Consider the following 25,203-nt stretch of genomic DNA (forward strand, 5'->3'; position numbering starts at 1 on the left):
AAAAATGTTGAGAAAACACTGAAAGAACTATATTCCTAAGTATCCTTTTAGCCCTAAAACACAGCCATGCCATCAAAAACTGTCTACATTGTATGGGAATAAAACCCTAACCCTAGCTTCGGGTTTTGCTAGTTAGGGTTAGGGTTCAAATATTTCTCAAAGACAACTATCTCAATATTCCACTCATTTGACTGGAAAATTTGCTTCTCTGAATCAAAGTATGGGTTTGAAAAGACAATACAACAGTGCCAAAACCAAATTAGTGTGTCAGGAAGGGTCAACTTAATTGTTGAAAGGTATTCTTTCATTGGAAATTTTGTGTTGAACGGAGTGCTGAATGAATGAACGTTTAGGCTTAAGTTGCCTAAAAGTCTGAAACAACTATACATTTTGGCTTTGTCTATTCATATGCCTGTGATTTCAAAGCCCAAAGCAAGAGTTTAAAAGTTAAATCAGGTTCTTTCTTACTGTTGCTTGTAGATCAATTCAGACACCATTCCTTTTTCGGGCAGAGCACTGTATACAGCCATATAGGTCAGAAAAAAATGTTGAGAAAACACTGAAAGAACTATATTCCTTAGTATCCTGTCAGCCCTAAAACACAGCCATGCCATCAAAAACTGTCTACATTGTATGGGAATAAAACCCTAACCCTAGCTTCGGGTTTTGCTAGTTAGGGTTAGGGTTCAAATATTTCTCAAAGACAACTATCTCAATATTCCACTCATTTGACTGGAAAATTTGCTTCTCTGAATCAAAGTATGGGTTTGAAAAGACAATACAACAGTGCCAAAACCAAATTAGTGTGTCAGGAAGGGTCAACTTAATTGTTGAAAGGTATTCTTTCATTGGAAATTTTGTGTTGAATGGAGTGCTGAATGAATGAACGTTTAGGCTTAATTGCCTAAAAGTCCGAAACAACTAATAAATTTTGGCTTTGTCTATTAATATGCCTATGATTTCAAAGCCCAAAGCAAGAGTTTAAAAGTTAAATCAGGTTCTTTCTTACTGTTGCTTGTAGATCAATTCAGACACCATTCCTTTTTCGGGCTGAGCACTGTATACAGCCATATAGGTCAGAAAAAAATGTTGAGAAAACATTGAAAGAACAACATTCCTAAGTATCCTTTCAGCCCTAAAACACAGCCATGTCATCAAAAACTGTCTACATTGTATGGGAATAAAACCCTAACCCTAGCTTCGGGTTTTGCTAGTTAGGGTTAGGGTTCAAATATTTCTCAAAGACAACTATCTCAATATTCCACTCATTTGACTGGAAAATTTGCTTCTCTGAATCAAAGTATGGGTTTGAAAAGACAATACAACAGTGCCAAAACCAAATTAGTGTGTCAGGAAGGGTCAACTTAATTGTTGAAAGGTATTCTTTCATTGGAAATTTTGTGTTGAACGGAGTGCTGAATGAATGAACGTTTAGGCTTAAGTTGCCTAAAAGTCCGAAGCAACTAATACATTTTGGCTTTGTCTATTAATATGCCTGTGATTTCAAAGCACAAAGCAAGAGATTAAAAGTTAAATATGGTTCTTTCTTACTGTTGCTTGTAGATTAATTCAGACACCATTCCTTTTTCGGGCAGAGCACTGTTTACAGCCATATAGGTCAGAAAAAAAATGTTGAGAAAACATTGAAAGAACAACATTCCTAAGTATCCTTTCAGCCCTAGAACACAGCCATGCCATCAAAAACTGTCTACATTGTATGGGAATAAAACCCTAACCCTAGCTTCGGGTTTTGCTAGTTAGGGTTAGGGTTCAAATATTTCTCAAAGACAACTATCTCAATATTCCACTCATTTGACTGGAAAATTTGCTTCTCTGAATCAAAGTATAAGTCTGAAAAGACAATACAACAGTGCCAAAACCAAATTAGTGTGTCAGGAATGGTCAACTTAATTGTTGAAAGGTATTCTTTCATTGGAAATTTTGTGTTGAACGGAATGCTGAATGAATGAACGTTTAGGCTTAAGTTGCCTAAAAGTCCGAAACAAATAAAACATTTTGGCTTTGTCTATTAATATGCCTGTGATTTCAAAGCCCAAAGCAAGAGTTTAAAAGTTAAATCAGGTTCTTTCTTACTGTTGCTTGTAGATCAATTGAGACACCATTCCTTTTTCGGGCAGAGCACTGTATACAGCCATATAGGTCAGAAAAAAATGTTGAGAAAACATTGAAAGAACTACATTCCTAAGTATCCTTTCAGCCCTAAAACACAGCCATGCCATCAAAAACTGTCTACATTGTATGGGAATAAAACCCTAACCCTAGCTTCGGGTTTTGCTAGTTAGGGTTAGGGTTCAAATATTTCTCAAAGACAACTATCTCAATATTCCACTCATTTGACTGGAAAATTTGCTTCTCTGAATCAAAGTATGAGTCTGAAAAGACAATACAACAGTGCCAAAACCAAATTAGTGTGTCAGGAATGGCCAACTTAATTGTTGAAAGGTATTCTTTCATTGGAAATTTTGTGTAGAACGGAGTGCTGAATGAATGAACGTTTAGGCTTAAGTTGCCTAAAAGTCCGAAGCAACTAATACATTTTGGCTTTGTCTATTAATATGCCTGTGATTTCAAAGCCCAAAGCAAGAGATTAAAAGTTAAATATGGTTCTTTCTTACTGTTGCTTGTAGATTAATTCAGACACCATTCCTTTTTCGGGCAGAGCACTGTATACAGCCATATAGGTCAGAAAAAAATGTTGAGAAAACACTGAAAGAACTATATTCCTAAGTATCCTTTCAGCCCTAAAACACAGCCATGCCATCAAAAACTGTCTACATTGTATGGGAATAAAACCCTAACCCTAGCTTCGGGTTTTGCTAGTTAGGGTTAGGGTTCAAATATTTCTCAAAGACAACTATCTCAATATTCCACTCATTTGACTGGAAAATTTGCTTCTCTGAATCAAAGTATGGGTTTGAAAAGACAATACAACAGTGCCAAAACCAAATTAGTGTGTCAGGAAGGGTCAACTTAATTGTTGAAAGGTATTCTTTCATTGGAAATTTTGTGCTGAACGGAGTGCTGAATGAATGAACGTTTAGGCTTAAGTTGCCTAAAAGTCCGAAACAACTAATACATTTTGGCTTTGTCTATTAATATGCCTGTGATTTCAAAGCCCAAAGCAAGAGATTAAAAGTTAAAACAGGTTCTTTCTTACTGTTGCTTGTAGATCAATTCAGACACCATTCCTTTTTCGGGCAGAGCACTGTATACAGCCATATAGGTCAGAAAAAAATGTTGAGAAAACACTGAAAGAACTATATTCCTTAGTATCCTTTCAGCCCTAAAACACAGCCATGCCATCAAAAACTGTCTACATTGTATGGGAATGAAACCCTAACCCTAGCTTCGGGTTTTGCTAGTTAGGGTTAGGGTTCAAATATTTCTCAAAGACAACTATCTCAATATTCCACTCATTTGACTGGAAAATTTGCTTCTCTGAATCAAAGTATGGGTTTGAAAAGACAATACAACAGTGTCAAAACCAAATTAGTGTGTCAGGAAGGGTCAACTTAATTGTTGAAAGGTATTCTTTCATTGGAAATTTTGTGTTGAACGGAATGCTGAATGAATGAACATTTAGGCTTAAGTTGCCTAAAAGTCCGAAACAAATAAAACATTTTGGCTTTGTCTATTAATATGCCTGTGATTTCAAAGCCCAAAGCAAGAGTTTAAAAGTTAAATAAGGTTCTTTCTTACTGTTGCTTGTAGATCAATTCAGACACCATTCCTTTTTCGGGCAGAGCAGTGTATACAGTCATATAGGTCAGAAAAAAATGTTGAGAAAACACTGAAAGAACTATATTCCTAAGTATCCTTTTAGCCCTAAAACACAGCCATGCCATCAAAAACTGTCTACATTGTATGGGAATAAAACCCTAACCCTAGCTTCGGGTTTTGCTAGTTAGGGTTAGGGTTCAAATATTTCTCAAAGACAACTATCTCAATATTCCACTCATTTGACTGGAAAATTTGCTTCTCTGAATCAAAGTATGGGTTTGAAAAGACAATACAACAGTGCCAAAACCAAATTAGTGTGTCAGGAAGGGTCAACTTAATTGTTGAAAGGTATTCTTTCATTGGAAATTTTGTGTTGAACGGAGTGCTGAATGAATGAACGTTTAGGCTTAAGTTGCCTAAAAGTCTGAAACAACTATACATTTTGGCTTTGTCTATTCATATGCCTGTGATTTCAAAGCCCAAAGCAAGAGTTTAAAAGTTAAATCAGGTTCTTTCTTACTGTTGCTTGTAGATCAATTCAGACACCATTCCTTTTTCGGGCAGAGCACTGTATACAGCCATATAGGTCAGAAAAAAATGTTGAGAAAACACTGAAAGAACTATATTCCTTAGTATCCTGTCAGCCCTAAAACACAGCCATGCCATCAAAAACTGTCTACATTGTATGGGAATAAAACCCTAACCCTAGCTTCGGGTTTTGCTAGTTAGGGTTAGGGTTCAAATATTTCTCAAAGACAACTATCTCAATATTCCACTCATTTGACTGGAAAATTTGCTTCTCTGAATCAAAGTATGGGTTTGAAAAGACAATACAACAGTGCCAAAACCAAATTAGTGTGTCAGGAAGGGTCAACTTAATTGTTGAAAGGTATTCTTTCATTGGAAATTTTGTGTTGAATGGAGTGCTGAATGAATGAACGTTTAGGCTTAATTGCCTAAAAGTCCGAAACAACTAATAAATTTTGGCTTTGTCTATTAATATGCCTATGATTTCAAAGCCCAAAGCAAGAGTTTAAAAGTTAAATCAGGTTCTTTCTTACTGTTGCTTGTAGATCAATTCAGACACCATTCCTTTTTCGGGCTGAGCACTGTATACAGCCATATAGGTCAGAAAAAAATGTTGAGAAAACATTGAAAGAACAACATTCCTAAGTATCCTTTCAGCCCTAAAACACAGCCATGTCATCAAAAACTGTCTACATTGTATGGGAATAAAACCCTAACCCTAGCTTCGGGTTTTGCTAGTTAGGGTTAGGGTTCAAATATTTCTCAAAGACAACTATCTCAATATTCCACTCATTTGACTGGAAAATTTGCTTCTCTGAATCAAAGTATGGGTTTGAAAAGACAATACAACAGTGCCAAAACCAAATTAGTGTGTCAGGAAGGGTCAACTTAATTGTTGAAAGGTATTCTTTCATTGGAAATTTTGTGTTGAACGGAGTGCTGAATGAATGAACGTTTAGGCTTAAGTTGCCTAAAAGTCCGAAGCAACTAATACATTTTGGCTTTGTCTATTAATATGCCTGTGATTTCAAAGCACAAAGCAAGAGATTAAAAGTTAAATATGGTTCTTTCTTACTGTTGCTTGTAGATTAATTCAGACACCATTCCTTTTTCGGGCAGAGCACTGTTTACAGCCATATAGGTCAGAAAAAAAATGTTGAGAAAACATTGAAAGAACAACATTCCTAAGTATCCTTTCAGCCCTAGAACACAGCCATGCCATCAAAAACTGTCTACATTGTATGGGAATAAAACCCTAACCCTAGCTTCGGGTTTTGCTAGTTAGGGTTAGGGTTCAAATATTTCTCAAAGACAACTATCTCAATATTCCACTCATTTGACTGGAAAATTTGCTTCTCTGAATCAAAGTATAAGTCTGAAAAGACAATACAACAGTGCCAAAACCAAATTAGTGTGTCAGGAATGGTCAACTTAATTGTTGAAAGGTATTCTTTCATTGGAAATTTTGTGTTGAACGGAATGCTGAATGAATGAACGTTTAGGCTTAAGTTGCCTAAAAGTCCGAAACAAATAAAACATTTTGGCTTTGTCTATTAATATGCCTGTGATTTCAAAGCCCAAAGCAAGAGTTTAAAAGTTAAATCAGGTTCTTTCTTACTGTTGCTTGTAGATCAATTGAGACACCATTCCTTTTTCGGGCAGAGCACTGTATACAGCCATATAGGTCAGAAAAAAATGTTGAGAAAACATTGAAAGAACTACATTCCTAAGTATCCTTTCAGCCCTAAAACACAGCCATGCCATCAAAAACTGTCTACATTGTATGGGAATAAAACCCTAACCCTAGCTTCGGGTTTTGCTAGTTAGGGTTAGGGTTCAAATATTTCTCAAAGACAACTATCTCAATATTCCACTCATTTGACTGGAAAATTTGCTTCTCTGAATCAAAGTATGAGTCTGAAAAGACAATACAACAGTGCCAAAACCAAATTAGTGTGTCAGGAATGGCCAACTTAATTGTTGAAAGGTATTCTTTCATTGGAAATTTTGTGTAGAACGGAGTGCTGAATGAATGAACGTTTAGGCTTAAGTTGCCTAAAAGTCCGAAGCAACTAATACATTTTGGCTTTGTCTATTAATATGCCTGTGATTTCAAAGCCCAAAGCAAGAGATTAAAAGTTAAATATGGTTCTTTCTTACTGTTGCTTGTAGATTAATTCAGACACCATTCCTTTTTCGGGCAGAGCACTGTATACAGCCATATAGGTCAGAAAAAAATGTTGAGAAAACACTGAAAGAACTATATTCCTAAGTATCCTTTCAGCCCTAAAACACAGCCATGCCATCAAAAACTGTCTACATTGTATGGGAATAAAACCCTAACCCTAGCTTCGGGTTTTGCTAGTTAGGGTTAGGGTTCAAATATTTCTCAAAGACAACTATCTCAATATTCCACTCATTTGACTGGAAAATTTGCTTCTCTGAATCAAAGTATGGGTTTGAAAAGACAATACAACAGTGCCAAAACCAAATTAGTGTGTCAGGAAGGGTCAACTTAATTGTTGAAAGGTATTCTTTCATTGGAAATTTTGTGCTGAACGGAGTGCTGAATGAATGAACGTTTAGGCTTAAGTTGCCTAAAAGTCCGAAACAACTAATACATTTTGGCTTTGTCTATTAATATGCCTGTGATTTCAAAGCCCAAAGCAAGAGATTAAAAGTTAAAACAGGTTCTTTCTTACTGTTGCTTGTAGATCAATTCAGACACCATTCCTTTTTCGGGCAGAGCACTGTATACAGCCATATAGGTCAGAAAAAAATGTTGAGAAAACATTGAAAGAACAACATTCCTAAGTATCCTTTCAGCCCTAGAACACAGCCATGCCATCAAAAACTGTCTACATTGTATGGGAATAAAACCCTAACCCTAGCTTCGGGTTTTGCTAGTTAGGGTTAGGGTTCAAATATTTCTCAAAGACAACTATCTCAATATTCCACTCATTTGACTGGAAAATTTGCTTCTCTGAATCAAAGTATGGGTTTGAAAAGACAATACAACAGTGCCAAAACCAAATTAGTGTGTCAGGAAGGGTCAACTTAATTGTTGAAAGGTATTCTTTCATTGGAAATTTTGTGTTGAACGGAGTGCTGAATGAATGAACGTTTAGGCTTAATTGCCTAAAAGTCCGAAACAACTAATACATTTTGGCTTTGTCTATTAATATGCCTATGATTTCAAAGCCCAAAGCAAGAGTTTAAAAGTTAAATCAGGTTCTTTCTTACTGTTCCTTGTAGATCAATTCAGACACCATTCCTTTTTCGGGCAGAGCACTGTATACAGCCATATAGGTCAGAAAAAAATGTTGAGAAAACATTGAAAGAACTATATTCCTTAGTATCCTTTCAGCCCTAAAACACAGCCATGCCATCAAAAACTGTCTACATTGTATGGGAATAAAACCCTAACCCTAGCTTCGGGTTTTGCTAGTTAGGGTTAGGGTTCAAATATTTCTCAAAGACAACTATCTCAATATTCCACTCATTTGACTGGAAAATTTGCTTCTCTGAATCAAAGTATGGGTTTGAAAAGACAATACAACAGTGCCAAAACCAAATTAGTGTGTCAGGAAGGGTCAACTTAATTGTTGAAAGGTATTCTTTCATTGGAAATTTTGTGCTGAACGGAGTGCTGAATGAATGAACGTTTAGGCTTAAGTTGCCTAAAAGTCCGAAACAACTAATACATTTTGGCTTTGTCTATTAATATGCCTGTGATTTCAAAGCCCAAAGCAAGAGATTAAAAGTTAAATCAGGTTCTTTCTTACTGTTGCTTGTAGATCAATTCAGACACCATTCCTTTTTCGGGCAGAGCACTGTATACAGCCATATAGGTCAGAAAAAAATGTTGAGAAAACATTGAAAGAACAACATTCCTAAGTATCCTTTCAGCCCTAGAACACAGCCATGCCATCAAAAACTGTCTACATTGTATGGGAATAAAACCCTAACCCTAGCTTCGGGTTTTGCTAGTTAGGGTTAGGGTTCAAATATTTCTCAAAGACAACTATCTCAATATTCCACTCATTTGACTGGAAAATTTGCTTCTCTGAATCAAAGTATAAGTCTGAAAAGACAATACAACAGTGCCAAAACCAAATTAGTGTGTCAGGAATGGTCAACTTAATTGTTGAAAGGTATTCTTTCATTGGAAATTTTGTGTTGAACGGAATGCTGAATGAATGAACGTTTAGGCTTAAGTTGCCTAAAAGTCCGAAACAAATAAAACATTTTGGCTTTGTCTATTAATATGCCTGTGATTTCAAAGCCCAAAGCAAGAGTTTAAAAGTTAAATCAGGTTCTTTCTTACTGTTGCTTGTAGATCAATTGAGACACCATTCCTTTTTCGGGAAGAGCACTGTATACAGCCATATAGGTCAGAAAAAAATGTTGAGAAAACATTGAAAGAACTACATTCCTAAGTATCCTTTCAGCCCTAAAACACAGCCATGCCATCAAAAACTGTCTACATTGTATGGGAATAAAACCCTAACCCTAGCTTCGGGTTTTGCTAGTTAGGGTTAGGGTTCAAATATTTCTCAAAGACAACTATCTCAATATTCCACTCATTTGACTGGAAAATTTGCTTCTCTGAATCAAAGTATGGGTTTGAAAAGACAATACAACAGTGCCAAAACCAAATTAGTGTGTCAGGAAGGGTCAACTTAATTGTTGAAAGGTATTCTTTCATTGGAAATTTTGTGTTGAACGGAGTGCTGAATGAATGAACGTTTAGGCTTAAGTTGCCTAAAAGTCCGAAACAACTATACATTTTGGCTTTGTCTATTCATATGCCTGTGATTTCAAAGCCCAAAGCAAGAGTTTAAAAGTTAAATAAGGTTCTTTCTTACTGTTGCTTGTAGATTAATTCAGACACCATTCCTTTTTCGGGCATAGCACTGTATACAGCCATATAGGTCAGAAAAAAAATGTTGAGAAAACATTGAAAGAACAACATTCCTAAGTATCCTTTCAGCCCTAAAACACAGGCATGCCATCAAAAACTGTCTACATTGGATGGGAATAAAACCCTAACCCTAGCTTCGGGTTTTGCTAGTTAGGGTTAGGGTTCAAATATTTCTCAAAGACAACTATCTCAATATTCCACTCATTTGACTGGAAAATTTGCTTCTCTGAATCAAAGTATAAGTCTGAAAAGACAATACAACAGTGCCAAAACCAAATTAGTGTGTCAGGAAGGGTCAACTTAATTGTTGAAAGGTATTCTTTCATTGGAAATTTTGTGTTGAACGGAGTGCTGAATGAATGAACGTTTAGGCTTAAGTTGCCTAAAAATCCGAAGCAACTAATACATTTTGGCTTTGTCTATTCATATGCCTGTGATTTCAAAGCCCAAAGCAAGAGTTTAAAAGTTAAATAAGGTTCTTTCTTACTGTTGCTTGTAGATCAATTCAGACACCATTCCTTTTTCGGGCAGAGCACTGTATACAGCCATATAGGTCAGAAAAAAATGTTGAGAAAACACTGAAAGAACTATATTCCTTAGTATCCTTTCAGCCCAAAAACACAGCCATGCCATCAAAAACTGTCTACATTGTATGGGAATAAAACCCTAACCCTAGCTTCGGGTTTTGCTAGTTAGGGTTAGGGTTCAAATATTTCTCAAAGACAACTATCTCAATATTCCACTCATTTGACTGGAAAATTTTTTTCTCTGAATGAAAGTATAAGTCTGAAAAGACAATACAACAGTGCCAAAACCAAATTAGTGTGTCAGGAAGGGTCAGCTTAATTGTTGAAAGGTATTCTTTCATTGGAAATTTTGTGTTGAACGGAGTGCTGAATGAATGAACGTTTAGGCTTAAGTTTCCTAAAAGTCCGAAACAACTAACACATTTTGGCTTTGTCTATTAATATGCCTGTGATTTCAAAGCCCAAAGCAAGAGTTTAAAAGTTAAATCAGGTTCTTTCTTACTGTTGCTTGTAGATCAATTGAGACACCATTCCTTTTTCGGGCAGAGCACTGTATACAGCCATATAGGTCAGAAAAAAATGTTGAGAAAACATTGAAAGAACTACATTCCTAAGTATCCTTTTAGCCCTAAAACACAGCCATGCCATCAAAAACTGTCTACATTGTATGGGAATAAAACCCTAACCCTAGCTTCGGGTTTTGCTAGTTAGGGTTAGGGTTCAAATATTTCTCAAAGACAACTATCTCAATATTCCACTCATTTGACTGGAAAATTTGCTTCTCTGAATCACAGTATGAGTCTGAAAAGACAATAAAACAGTGCCAAAACCAAATTAGTGTGTCAGGAAGGGTCAACTTAATTGTTGAAAGGTATTCTTTCATTGGAAATTTTGTGTTGAACGGAGTGCTGAATCAATGAACGTTTAGGCTTAATTGCCTAAAAGTCCGAAACAACTAATACATTTTGGCTTTGTCTATTAATATGCCTATGATTTCAAAGCCCAAAGCAAGAGTTTAAAAGTTAAAAAAGGTTCTTTCTCACTGTTGCTTGTAGATCAATTCAGACACCATTCCTTTTTCGGGCAGAGCACTGTATACAGCCATATAGGTCAGAAAAAAATGTTGAGAAAACATTGAAAGAACAACATTCCTAAGTATCCTTTCAGCCCTAAAACACAGCCATGCCATCAAAAACTGTCTACATTGTATGGGAATAAAACCCTAACCCTAGCTTCGGGTTTTGCTAGTTAGGGTTAGGGTTCAAATATTTCTCAAAGACAACTATCTCAATATTCCACTCATTTGACTGGAAAATTTGCTTCTCTGAATCAAAGTATGAGTCTGAAATGACAATACAACAGTGCCAAAACCAAATTAGTGTGTCAGTAATGGTCAACTTAATTGTTGAAAGGTATTCTTTCATTGGAAATTTTGTGTTGAACGGAGTGCTGAATGAATGAACGTTTAGGCTTAAGTTGCCTACAAGTCCGCAAGAACTAATACATTTTGGCTTTGTCTATTAATATGCCTGTAATTTCAAAGCCCAAAGCAAGAGATTAAAATTTAAATATGGTTCTTTCTTACTGTTGCTTGTAGAGCAATTCAGACACCATTCCTTTTTCGGACAGAGCACTGTATACAGCCATATAGGTCAGAAAAAAATGTTGAGAAAACATTGAAAGAACTACATTCCTAAGTATCCTTTTAGACCTAAAACACAGCCATGCCATCAAAAACTGTCTACATTGTATGGGAATAAAACCCTAACCCTAGCTTCGGGTTTTGCTAGTTAGGGTTAGGGTTCAAATATTTCTCAAAGACAACTATCTCAATATTCCACTCATTTGACTGGAAAATTTGCTTCTCTGAATCAAAGTATGAGTCTGAAAAGACAATACAACAGTGCCAAAACCAAATTAGTGTGTCAGGAATGGTCAGCTTAATTGTTGAAAGGTATTCTTTCATTGGAAATTTTGTGTTGAACGGAGTGCTGAATGAATGAACATTTAGGCTTAAGTTGCCTAAAAGTCCGAAACAACTAATACATTTTGGCTTTGTCTATTAATATGCCTGTGATTTCAAAACCCAAAGCAAGAGTTCAAAAGTTAAATATGGTTCTTTCATGCTGTTGCTTGTAGATCAATTCAGACACCATTCCTTTTTCGGGTAGAGCACTGTATACAGCCATATAGGTCAGAAAAAAATGTTGAGAAAACATTGAAAGAACAACATTCCTAAGTAACCTTTCAGCCCTAAAACACAGCCATGCCATGAAAAACTGTCTACATTGTATGGGAATAAAACCCTAACCCTAGCTTCGGGTTTTGCTAGTTAGGGTTAGGGTTCAAATATTTCTCAAAGACAACTATCTCAATATTCCACTCATTTGACTGGAAAATTTGCTTCTCTGAATCAAAGTATAAGTCTGAAAAGACAATACAACAGTGCCAAAACCAAATTAGTGTGTCAGGAAGGGTCAACTTAATTGTTGAAAGGTATTCTTTCATTGGAAATTTTGTGTTGAACGGAATGCTGAATGAATGAACGTTTAGGCTTAAGTTGCCTAAAAGTCCGAAACAACGAATACATTTTGGCTTTGTCTATTAATATGCCTCTGATTTCAAAGCCCAAAGCAAGAGTTCAAAAGTTAAATATGGATCTTTCTTACTGTTGCTTGTAGATCAATTCAGACACCATTCCTTTTTCGGACAGAGCACTGTATACAGCCATATAGATCAGAAAAAAATGTTGAGAAAACATTGAAAGAACAACATTCCTAAGTAACCTTTCAGCCCTAAAACACAGCCATGCCATCAAAAACTGTCTATATTGTATGGGAATAAAACCCTAACCCTAGCTTCGGGTTTTGCTAGTTAGGGTTAGGGTTCAAATATTTCTCAAAGACAACTATCTCAATATTCCACTCATTTGACTGGAAAATTTGCTTCTCTGAATCAAAGTATGGGTTTGAAAAGACAATACAACAGTGCCAAAACCAAATTAGTGTGTCAGGAATGGTCAACTTAATTGTTGAAAGGTATTCTTTCATTGGAAATTTTGTGTTGAACGGAGTGCTGAATGAATGAACGTTTAGGCTTAAGTTGCCTAAAAGTCCGAAACAACTAATACATTTTGGCTTTGTCTATTCATATGCCTGTGATTTCAAAGCCCAAAGCAAGAGTTTAAAAGTTAAATAAGGTTCTTTCTTACTGTTGCTTGTAGATCAATTCAGACACCATTCCTTTTTCGGGCAGAGCACTGTATACAGCCATATAGGTCAGAAAAAAATGTTGAGAAAACACTGAAAGAACTATATTCCTTAGTATCCTTTCAGCCCTAAAACACAGCCATGCCATCAAAAACTGTCTACATTGTATGGGAATAAAACCCTAACCCTAGCTTCGGGTTTTGCTAGTTAGGGTTAGGGTTCAAATATTTCTCAAAAACAACTATCTCAATATTCCACTCATGTGACTGGAAAATTTGCTTCTCTGAATCAAAGTATGGGTTTGAAAAGACAATACAACAGTGCCAAAACCAAATTAGTGTGTCAGGAAGGGTCAACTTAATTGTTGAAAGGTATTCTTTCATTGGAAATTTTGTGTTGAACGGAGTGCTGAATGAATGAACGTTTAGGCTTAATTGCCTAAAAGTCCGAAACAACTAATACATTTTGGCTTTGTCTATTAATATGCCTATGATTTCAAAGCCCAAAGCAAGAGTTTAAAAGTTAAATCAGGTTCTTTCTTACTGTTGCTTGTAGATCAATTCAGACACCATTCCTTTTTCGGGCAGAGCACTGTATACAGCCATATAGGTCAGAAAAAAATGCTGAGAAAACACTGAAAGAACTATATTCCTTAGTATCCTTTCAGTCCTAAAACACAGCCATGCCATCAAAAACTGTCTACATTGTATGGGAATAAAACCCTAACCCTAGCTTCGGGTTTTGCTAGTTAGGGTTAGGGTTCAAATATTTCTCAAAGACAACTATCTCAATATTCCACTCATTTGACTGGAAAATTTGCTTCTCTGAATCAAAGTATGAGTCTGAAAAGACAATACAACAGTGCCAAAACCAAATTAGTGTGTCAGGAAGGGTCAACTTAATTGTTGAAAGGTATTCTTTCATTGGAAATTTTGTGTTGAACGGAGTGCTGAATGAATGAACATTTAGGCTTAATTGCCTAAAAGTCCGAAACAACTAATACATTTTGGCTTTGTCTATTAATATGCCTGTAATTTCAAAGCCCAAAGCAAGAGATTAAAATTTAAATATGGTTCTTTCTTACTGTTGCTTGTAGATCAATTCAGACACCATTCCTTTTTCGGACAGAGCACTGTATACAGCCATATAGGTCAGAAAAAAATGTTGAGAAAACATTGAAAGAACTACATTCCTAAGTATCCTTTTAGACCTAAAACACAGCCATACCATCAAAAACTGTCTACATTGTATGGGAATAAAACCCTAACCCTAGCTTCGGGTTTTGCTAGTTAGGGTTAGGGTTCAAATATTTCTCAAAGACAACTATCTCAATATTCCACTCATTTGACTGGAAAATTTGCTTCTCTGAATCAAAGTATAAGTCTAAAATGACAATACAACAGTGCCAAAACCAAATTAGTGTGTCAGGAAGGGTCAGCTTAATTGTTGAAAGGTATTCTTTCATTGGAAATTTTGTGTTGAATGGAGTGCTGAATGAATGAACATTTAGGCTTAATTGCCTAAAAGTCCGAAACAACTAATACATTTTGGCTTTGTCTATTAATATGCCTATGATTTCAAAGCCCAAAGCAAGAGTTGAAAAGTTAAATCAGGTTCTTTCTTACTGTTGCTTGTAGATCAATTCAGACACCATTCCTTTTTCGGGCAGAGCACTGTATACAGCCATATAGGTCAGAAAAAAAAATGTTGAGAAAACATTGAAAGAACAACATTCCTAAGTATCCTTTCAGCCCTAAAACACAGCCATGCCATCAAAAACTGTCTACATTGTATGGGAATAAAACCCTAACCCTAGCTTCGGGTTTTGCTAGTTAGGGTTAGGGTTCAAATATTTCTCAAAGACAACTATCTCAATATTCCACTCATTTGACTGGAAAATTTGCTTCTCTGAATCAAAGTATGAGTCTGAAAAGACAATACAACAGTGCCAAAACCAAATTAGTGTGTCAGGAATGGTCAGCTTAATTGTTGAAAGGTATTCTTTCATTGGAAATTTTGTGTTGAACGGAGTGCTGAATGAATGAACGTTTAGGCTTAAGTTGCCTAAAAGTCCGAAACAACTAATACATTTTGGCTTTGTCTATTAATATGCCTGTGATTTCAAATCCCAAAGCAAGAGTTCAAAAGTTAAATATGGTTCTTTCTTACTGTTGCTTGTAGATCAATTCAGACACCATTCCTTTTTCGGGCAGAGCACTGTATACAGCCACATAGGTCAGAAAAAAATGTTGAGAAAACATTGAAAGAACAACATTCCTAAGTAACCTTTCAGCCCTAAAACACAGCCATGCCATCAAAAACTGTCTACATTGTATGGGAATAAAACCCTAACCCTAGCTTCGGGTTTTGCTAGTTAGGGTTAGGGTTCAAATATTTCTCAAAGACAACTATCTCAATATTCCACTCATTTGACTGGAAAATTTGCTTCTCTGAATCAAAGTATAAGTCTGAAAAGACAATACAACAGTGCCAAAACCAAATTAGTGGGTCAGGAAGGGTCAACTTAATTGTTGAAAGGTATTCTTTCATTGGAAATTTTGTGTTGAACGGAATTCTGAATGAATGAACGTTTAGGCTTAAGTTGCCTAAAAGTCCGAAACAAATAATACATTTTGGCTTTGTCTATTAATATGCCTGTGATTTCAAAGCCCAAAGCAAGAGTTTAAAAGTTAAATCAGGTTCTTTCTTACTGTTGCTTGTAGATCAATTCAGACACCATTCCTTTTTCGGGCAGAGCACTGTATACAGCCATATAGGTCAGAAAAAAATGTTGAGAAAACATTGAAAGAACAACATTCCCAAGTATCCTTTTAGCCCTAAAACACAGCCATACCATCAAAAACTGTCTACATTGTATGGGAATAAAACCCTAACCCTAGCTTCGGGTTTTGCTAGTTAGGGTTAGGGTTCAAATATTTCTCAAAGACAACTATCTCAATATTCCACTCATTTGACTGGAAAATTTTTTTCTCTGAATGAAAGTATAAGTCTGAAAAGACAATACAACAGTGCCAAAACCAAATTAGTGTGTCAGGAATGGTCAACTTAATTGTTGAAAGGTATTCTTTCATTGGAAATTTTGTGTTGAACGGAGTGCTGAATGAATGAACGTTTAGGCTTAAGTTGCCTAAAAGTCCGAAACAACTAACACATTTTGGCTTTGTCTATTAATATGCCTGTGATTTCAAAGCCCAAAGCAAGAGTTTAAAAGTTAAATCAGGTTCTTTCTTACTGTTGCTTGTAGATCAATTGAGACACCATTCCTTTTTCGGGCAGAGCACTGTATACAGCCATATAGGTCAGAAAAAAATGTTGAGAAAACATTGAAAGAACTACATTCCTAAGTATCCTTTTAGCCCTAAAACATAGCCATGCCATCAAAAACTGTCTACATTGTATGGGAATAAAACCCTAACCCTAGCTTCGGGTTTTGCTAGTTAGGGTTAGGGTTCAAATATTTCTCAAAGACAACTATCTCAATATTCCACTCATTTGACTGGAAAATTTGCTTCTCTGAATCAAAGTATGAGTCTGAAAAGACAATACAACAGTGCCAAAACCAAATTAGTGTGTCAGGAATGGTCAGCTTAATTGTTGAAAGGTATTCTTTCATTGGAAATTTTGTGTTGAACGGAGTGCTGAATGAATGAACATTTAGGCTTAAGTTGCCTAAATGTCCGAAACAACTAATACATTTTGGCTTTGTCTATTAATATGCCTGTGATTTCAAAACCCAAAGCAAGAGTTTAAAAGTTAAATATGGTTCTTTCATGCTGTTGCTTGTAGATCAATTCAGACACCATTCCTTTTTCGGGCAGAGCACTGTATACAGCCATATAGGTCAGAAAAAAATGTTGAGAAAACATTGAAAGAACAACATTCCTAAGTAACCTTTCAGCCCTAAAACACAGCCATGCCATGAAAAACTGTCTACATTGTATGGGAATAAAACCCTAACCCTAGCTTCGGGTTTTGCTAGTTAGGGTTAGGGTTCAAATATTTCTCAAAGACAACTATCTCAATATTCCACTCATTTGACTGGAAAATTTGCTTCTCTGAATCAAAGTATAAGTCTGAAAAGACAATACAACAGTGCCAAAACCAAATTAGTGTGTCAGGAAGGGTCAACTTAATTGTTGAAAGGTATTCTTTCATTGGAAATTTTGTGTTGAACGGAATGCTGAATGAATGAACGTTTAGGCTTAAGTTGCCTAAAAGTCCGAAACAACGAATACATTTTGGCTTTGTCTATTAATATGCCTGTGATTTCAAAGCCCAAAGCAAGAGTTCAAAAGTTAAATATGGTTCTTTCTTACTGTTGCTTGTAGATCAATTCAGACACCATTCCTTTATCGGACAGAGCACTGTATACAGCCATATAGATCAGAAAAAAATGTTGAGAAAACATTGAAAGAACAACATTCCTAAGTAACCTTTCAGCCCTAAAACACAGCCATGCCATCAAAAACTGTCTATATTGTATGGGAATAAAACCCTAACCCTAGCTTCGGGTTTTGCTAGTTAGGGTTAGGGTTCAAATATTTCTCAAAGACAACTATCTCAATATTCCACTCATTTGACTGGAAAATTTGCTTCTCTGAATCAAAGTATGGGTTTGAAAAGACAATACAACAGTGCCAAAACCAAATTAGTGTGTCAGGAATGGTCAACTTAATTGTTGAAAGGTATTCTTTCATTGGAAATTTTGTGTTGAACGGAGTGCTGAATGAATGAACGTTTAGGCTTAATTGCCTAAAAGTCCGAAACAACTAATACATTTTGGCTTTGTCTATTAATATGCCTATGATTTCAAAGCCCAAAGCAAGAGTTTAAAAGTTAAATCAGGTTCTTTCTTACTGTTGCTTGTAGATCAATTCAGACACCATTCCTTTTTCGGGCAGAGCACTGTATACAGCCATATAGGTCAGAAAAAAATGCTGAGAAAACACTGAAAGAACTATATTCCTTAGTATCCTTTCAGCCCTAAAACACAGCCATGCCATCAAAAACTGTCTACATTGTATGGGAATAAAACCCTAACCCTAGCTTCGGGTTTTGCTAGTTAGGGTTAGGGTTCAAATATTTCTCAAAGACAACTATCTCAATATTCCACTCATTTGACTGGAAAATTTGCTTCTCTGAATCAAAGTATGAGTCTGAAAAGACAATACAACAGTGCCAAAACCAAATTAGTGTGTCAGGAATGGCCAACTTAATTGTTGAAAGGTATTCTTTCATTGGAAATTTTGTGTTGAACGGAGTGCTGAATGAATGAACGTTTAGGCTTAAGTTGCCTAAAAGTCCGAAACAACTAATACATTTTGGCTTTGTCTATTAATATGCCTGCGATTTCAAATCCCAAAGCAAGAGTTCAAAAGTTAAATATGGTTCTTTCTTACTGTTGCTTGTAGATCAATTCAGACACCATTCCTTTTTCGGGCAGAGCACTGTATACAGCCACATAGGTCAGAAAAAAATGTTGAGAAAACATTGAAAGAACAACATTCCTAAGTAACCTTTCAGCCCTAAAACACAGCCATGCCATCAAAAACTGTCTACATTGTATGGGAATAAAACCCTAACCCTAGCTTCGGGTTTTGCTAGTTAGGGTTAGGGTTCAAATATTTCTCAAAGACAACTATCTCAATATTCCACTCATTTGACTGGAAAATTTGCTTCTCTGAATCAAAGTATAAGTCTGAAAAGACAATACAACAGTGCCAAAACCAAATTAGTGGGTCAGGAAGGGTGAACTTAATTGTTGAAAGGTATTCTTTCATTGGAAATTTTGTGTTGAACGGAGTGCTGAATGAATGAACGTTTAGGTTTAAGTTGCCTAAAAGTCCGAAACAACTAATACATTTTGGCTTTGTCTATTAATATGCCTGTGATTTCAAAGCCCAAAGCAAGAGATTAAAAGTTAAATATGGTTCTTTCTTACTGTTGCTTGTAGATTAATTCAGACACCATTCCTTTTTCGGGCAGAGCACTGTATACAGCCATATAGGTCAGAAAAAAAAATGTTGAGAAAACATTGAAAGAACAACATTCCTAAGTATCCTTTCAGCCCTAAAACACAGCCATGCCATCAAAAACTGTCTACATTGTATGGGAATAAAACCCTAACCCTAGCTTTGGGTTTTGCTAGTTAGGGTTAGGGTTCAAATATTTCTCAAAGACAACTATCTCAATATTCCACTCATTTGACTGGAAAATTTGCTTCTCTGAATCAAAGTATGAGTCTGAAAAGACAATACAACAGTGCCAAAACCAAATTAGTGTGTCAGGAATGGTCAACTTAATTGTTGAAAGGTATTCTTTCATTGGAAATTTTGTGTTGAACGGATTTCTGAATGAATGAACGTTTAGGCTTAAGTTGCCTAAAAGTCCGAAACAAATAATACATTTTGGCTTTGTCTATTAATATGCCTGTGATTTCAAAGCCCAAAGCAAGAGTTTAAAAGTTAAATAAGGTTCTTTCTTACTGTTGCTTGTAGATCAATTCAGACACCATTCCTTTTTCGGGCAGAGCACTGTATACAGCCATATAGGTCAGAAAAAAATGTTGAGAAAACATTGAAAGAACTACATTCCTACAGATGCAGCCATTCAAAATGCGCGGGCGATACCGCATTATTTTCCGGTACGCTGTACGCAGTCTACCGCAAGCTACCGGTAAATACCGCGAGTTACCGGTAAATACCGCTAGCAAAATAATAGTATCCGGAATTTCCGCAAGGTGGAGCTAATAAAGCTCAACCTCTCATGTTTGAGCTGTAGCCATCAAAGTCTTTAACGAAGATATTAATAATAGTATTAATAATAAATGACCTTGGACAAGCTGTAAACTCAAAGTATTGCCCTGGTCCACATTCTTTTTTTCATTGACCGTCTTTGTAAAAGTAACGCCACAGCATTTCGCAATCACGCATTTTTTTCCAATCATGCAAAGTACAGTGATTCACCATGCCTTTCACATGCTCATAAAAGAGATTGATTTAGGGACATAAACATATTACCGTATGCAAACTGTACTGTATACAGTATGTATATGTATATTTAATGTCTTAACTGTGCCCGTTTAAGTATTGAATATTCATATCTAATTTTACCACTGAAGGGAAATCTTAGTAGCTGAGCATAAAAACAATAGGAGCATACTGCAACGCGTGTGAAGGCCATAAACGATATTAATTTTGGAACATAAACATACAGTATATGGCTGGTCTCGGTACTTTAAAGAAAACATACACGAAACATGGTTTCATTATGACCAGAATCTTGAGATATTTTTAACTTGATTTACAGTATTTGAGAGGTATGTCTTAACACCGATACTACAGTGCTTAAGTACTACTCACGTATATGTTTCTAGGTTTATATTATGCATTTCATACGGTCAAATTACTTTTGAGCAACTAATAAGAAGCGCGAAACGGTATGCGTTTTACTTTCGTTTCGTGCTGGGACCCGTGGATTGATTAGAGATATCAAGTACATACAAGTCATTTTTTAAATGTTGTAGTTCGTCTTGAAAAAATGTTACGAGTACATCATCTATCAACAATTACACAGGTTCTGTTTCCATATTGCGGATTTTGGTTACGTAATATTATTTTCTAGATTTCACGTTGTGAATATATGATTTGGGCAAACAGAGCCGCAAAGAAGTACATTATGGGTTGTTGTTTTTTTTTGCAGTTTTATCTAGAACAAGCGATGCTTAAACCTTTGTCTGATTCTTGTGAAACTATCCACACGACAGTTACAGTACCTAGGAGTTGACTTCAGTGATGTCACTGATGGGATGTTTCTAAAAATCCATCCTCTGTAAAACGTCTTCTCTAGTTGTCCTGCATATGTATTCGCTAATGAAGCTGTGTGTTCTGAGCCTGGATCTCTACATTTCTGTATGAACCACCTTAGAGGGCTAAAGACAGCTTGTGTTTAAATTGAGTGTAAGGCAATTTATGCTTCTAAAGTCATGGTCAGCATTTTTGTACTGTGCTGTAAACTTGTTCTGTGCCTAGTCACATTATTTTATAGCGTTTTCATAGCGTTATCAAATCTGGTGGCGCTGTGTTAGTTTCCTGACTCCCATGTCACATGGTCTGTGATTGTAACCTGTAATACCGGTTTAATTCGTCACAGCCAGCACTCCGGTTGTAAAGTAGAAGCAGGCGAGATTTCCAGCGAAAAACACCTCCCCCTTCTTCAGGTGTGAGGGTCTTCTGCTCAGAATGAAACGCTAAAATGTAATGTAGGCTCTGAATGGGTTCTGACTTGCTTTAACAAAATATGTTTACAAATCCTTTCACCTGGCATTTTCGTAGTTAGAAATTATGGAACGCTCTGTTAAAAGCAAGGGAGTTTTTATGTCCGTTGCAGTTCTTTTGCAACATGAATATAATTATATCGTTATTAATTTCTTGAGATACGCGATTCCATATTATATTCCCTTTTAATCAAATTCTAAAAGTATGCTTGTTGACTCCGGTATCGCGTTAGTTAAAGACTTCGATGCTTAAAATGTTTAGGAGAAATGGAATACTGGTGTGTATGTTTTCTTTAAAGTACCGAGACCAGCCATATACTGTATGTTTAAGTTCCAAAATTAATATCGTTTATGGACTTCACACGCGTTGCAGTATGCTCCTATTCTTTTTATGCTCAGGCACTAAGTAAAAGGAGATGCTTCATATTGCTTGACTAATTTTAAAAACTAAGTTAGAAATGCAGACGCTCCCTCGGTGCGCTGCTCTGGTGCGCCGGCTCTTACACAGTGCCTGTCTGCCGTAAGCGTTACAATATACATACCCAACACTGCTTGTACCCATCTGTCATGCAAATAAAACACCTTGAATTGAATTGAATTGAGGGGAGAGGGGGGAATACTAAAGGCAATACTGGCTCAATACCCTCGATGGGCTTTGACGTGCTAATGCGTTGGTTTAACAGTCCGGGTGTGGCAGGCTTCCAATGTCAACTCGACTCGATTGGAAGACAATGAACGTATTTTGTGATATTTAGAAATATAAATTTGTTTGGTGCGAGTGAGGTTTTATTTAATCTCTGACCAAGGGAAACGTTTCATTTTTTCAAAGAAATGTTTGTTAAAAAATAAAGTCATAGTTCTATGGGATTCAATCACAGACCATGTGACAAGGGAGTCAGGAAACTACTCTAACACACAGCGCCACCGGATTTAATAACGCAATAAAAACGCTATAAAATAATGTGACTAGGCACAGAAAAAGTTTACAGCACAGTACAATAATAAATGCTGACCATGACTTTAGAAGCATAAATTACCTTACACTCAATTTAAACACAAGCTGTCTTTCTGTATGAACCTCTAAGCTGGTTCATACAGAAAATGTAGAAATGCATTAGCCTGATTATGATTAAAAAACACATAATTAAACACGCGTTTGCGATTTAAATCAGAACACGATTTAAATCAATATAAATGTTTATATTGTAACGCATACTGTCCAGCCTCCATTTCTCTATAAAAATTTACTCTGTTGCACACACACACACAATAGAAGGAGGAACCGCTGTCAGAAGGGAAGATATGTTCAAAATATCGCAAATATCGTTCATGTTGCGATATTTTGAAATATAAAAGTCAATTTATTGTCCATAATATCGCTATTCTATTTTTTCGAAGAAATGTTTGTTAAAAGAAAAGTCCGGCACCAGCTGGATTCGATCACACAACCTCCCAGTTGCTAGTCACGCACCTAGACCAGTCGGCTAGAAGACAGCTCGCATGAACAGGCAGGCGAAAAAGCCCTACACAGCCCTGTCGCAGTACACGAATACCGTTATTAAATTCTTTAGATACGCGATTCCATATTATATTCCCTTTTAATCAAATTCTAAAAGTATGCTTGTTGACTCCGGTATCATGTTAGTTAAAGACTTCAAAGCTTAAAATGTTTAGGGAGAAATGGAATACTGGTGTGTATTTTTTTCTTTAAAGTACCAAGACCAGCTACAGTATATACTGTATGTTTATGTTCCAAAATTAATATCGTTTATGGCCTTCACACGCGTTACAGTATGCTCCTATTCTTTTTATGCTCAGCTACTAAGATTTCCCTTCAGTGGTAAAATTCAATATCTACAACGGGCACAGCAAAGACGTTTTTACTGTAAGTCTTTCTACGACAGACCAACGGACCACGAGTGCCCCTGTCGGTCAACCAATCACGTACTGCGGTGCCACGCGTCATCTTGCGTCATACTGAGCGACGTCACCTGCGGTACGTGTCTGTGACGCGCACTTTGAATGGCTGCATCTGTAAGTATCCTTTTAGCCCTAAAACACAGCCATACCATCAAAAACTGTCTACATTGTATGGGAATAAAACCCTAACCCTAGCTTCGGGTTTTGCTAGTTAGGGTTAGGGTTCAAATATTTCTCAAAGACAACTATCTCAATATTCCACTCATTTGACTGGAAAATTTGCTTCTCTGAATCAAAGTATGAGTCTGAAATGACAATACAACAGTGCCAAAACCAAATTAGTGTGTCAGTAATGGTCAACTTAATTGTTGAAAGGTATTCTTTCATTGGAAATTTTGTGTTGAACGGAGTGCTGAATGAATGAACGTTTAGGCTTAAGTTGCCTAAAAGTCCGCAAGAACTAATACATTTTGGCTTTGTCTATTAATATGCCTGTGATTTCAAAGCCCAAAGCAAGAGTTCAAAAGTTAAATATGGTTCTTTCTTACTGTTGCTTGTAGATCAATTCAGACACCATTCCTTTTTCGGACAGAGCACTGTATACAGCCATATAGATCAGAAAAAAATGTTGAGAAAACATTGAAAGAACAACATTCCTAAGTAACCTTTCAGCCCTAAAACACAGCCATGCCATCAAAAACTGTCTATATTGTATGGGAATAAAACCCTAACCCTAGCTTCGGGTTTTGCTAGTTAGGGTTAGGGTTCAAATATTTCTCAAAGACAACTATCTCAATATTCCACTCATTTGACTGGAAAATTTGCTTCTCTGAATCAAAGTATGGGTTTGAAAAGACAATACAACAGTGCCAAAACCAAATTAGTGTGTCAGGAATGGTCAACTTAATTGTTGAAAGGTATTCTTTCATTGGAAATTTTGTGTTGAACGGAGTGCTGAATGAATGAACGTTTAGGCTTAAGTTGCCTAAAAGTCCGAAACAACTAATACATTTTGGCTTTGTCTATTCATATGCCTGTGATTTCAAAGCCCAAAGCAAGAGTTTAAAAGTTAAATAAGGTTCTTTCTTACTGTTGCTTGTAGATCAATTGAGACACCATTCCTTTTTCGGGCAGAGCACTGTATACAGCCATATAGGTCAGAAAAAAATGTTGAGAAAACACTGAAAGAACTATATTCCTTAGTATCCTTTCAGCCCTAAAACACAGCCATGCCATCAAAAACTGTCTACATTGTATGGGAATAAAACCCTAACCCTAGCTTCGGGTTTTGCTAGTTAGGGTTAGGGTTCAAATATTTCTCAAAGACAACTATCTCAATATTCCACTCATGTGACTGGAAAATTTGCTTCTCTGAATCAAAGTATGGGTTTGAAAAGACAATACAACAGTGCCAAAACCAAATTAGTGTGTCAGGAAGGGTCAACTTAATTGTTGAAAGGTATTCTTTCATTGGAAATTTTGTGTTGAACGGAGTGCTGAATGAATGAACGTTTAGGCTTAATTGCCTAAAAGTCCGAAACAACTAATACATTTTGGCTTTGTCTATTAATATGCCTATGATTTCAAAGCCCAAAGCAAGAGTTTAAAAGTTAAATCAGGTTCTTTCTTACTTACTGTTGCTTGTAGATCAATTCAGACACCATTCCTTTTTCGGGCAGAGCACTGTATACAGCCATATAGGTCAGAAAAAAATGCTGAGAAAACACTGAAAGAACTATATTCCTTAGTATCCTTTCAGCCCTAAAACACAGCCATGCCATCAAAAACTGTCTACATTGTATGGGAATAAAACCCTAACCCTAGCTTCGGGTTTTGCTAGTTAGGGTTAGGGTTCAAATATTTCTCAAAGACAACTATCTCAATATTCCACTCATTTGACTGGAAAATTTGCTTCTCTGAATCAAAGTATGAGTCTGAAAAGACAATACAACAGTGTCAAAACCAAATTAGTGTGTCAGGAATGGCCAACTTAATTGTTGAAAGGTATTCTTTCATTGGAAATTTTGTGTTGAACGGAATGCTGAATGAATGAACGTT

Source organism: Atractosteus spatula, unplaced genomic scaffold (assembly GCF_055471065.1).
Source record: "Atractosteus spatula isolate fAtrSpa1 unplaced genomic scaffold, fAtrSpa1.hap1 Scaffold_2, whole genome shotgun sequence".
In the NCBI taxonomy this organism is placed as follows: Eukaryota; Metazoa; Chordata; class Actinopteri; order Semionotiformes; family Lepisosteidae; genus Atractosteus; species Atractosteus spatula.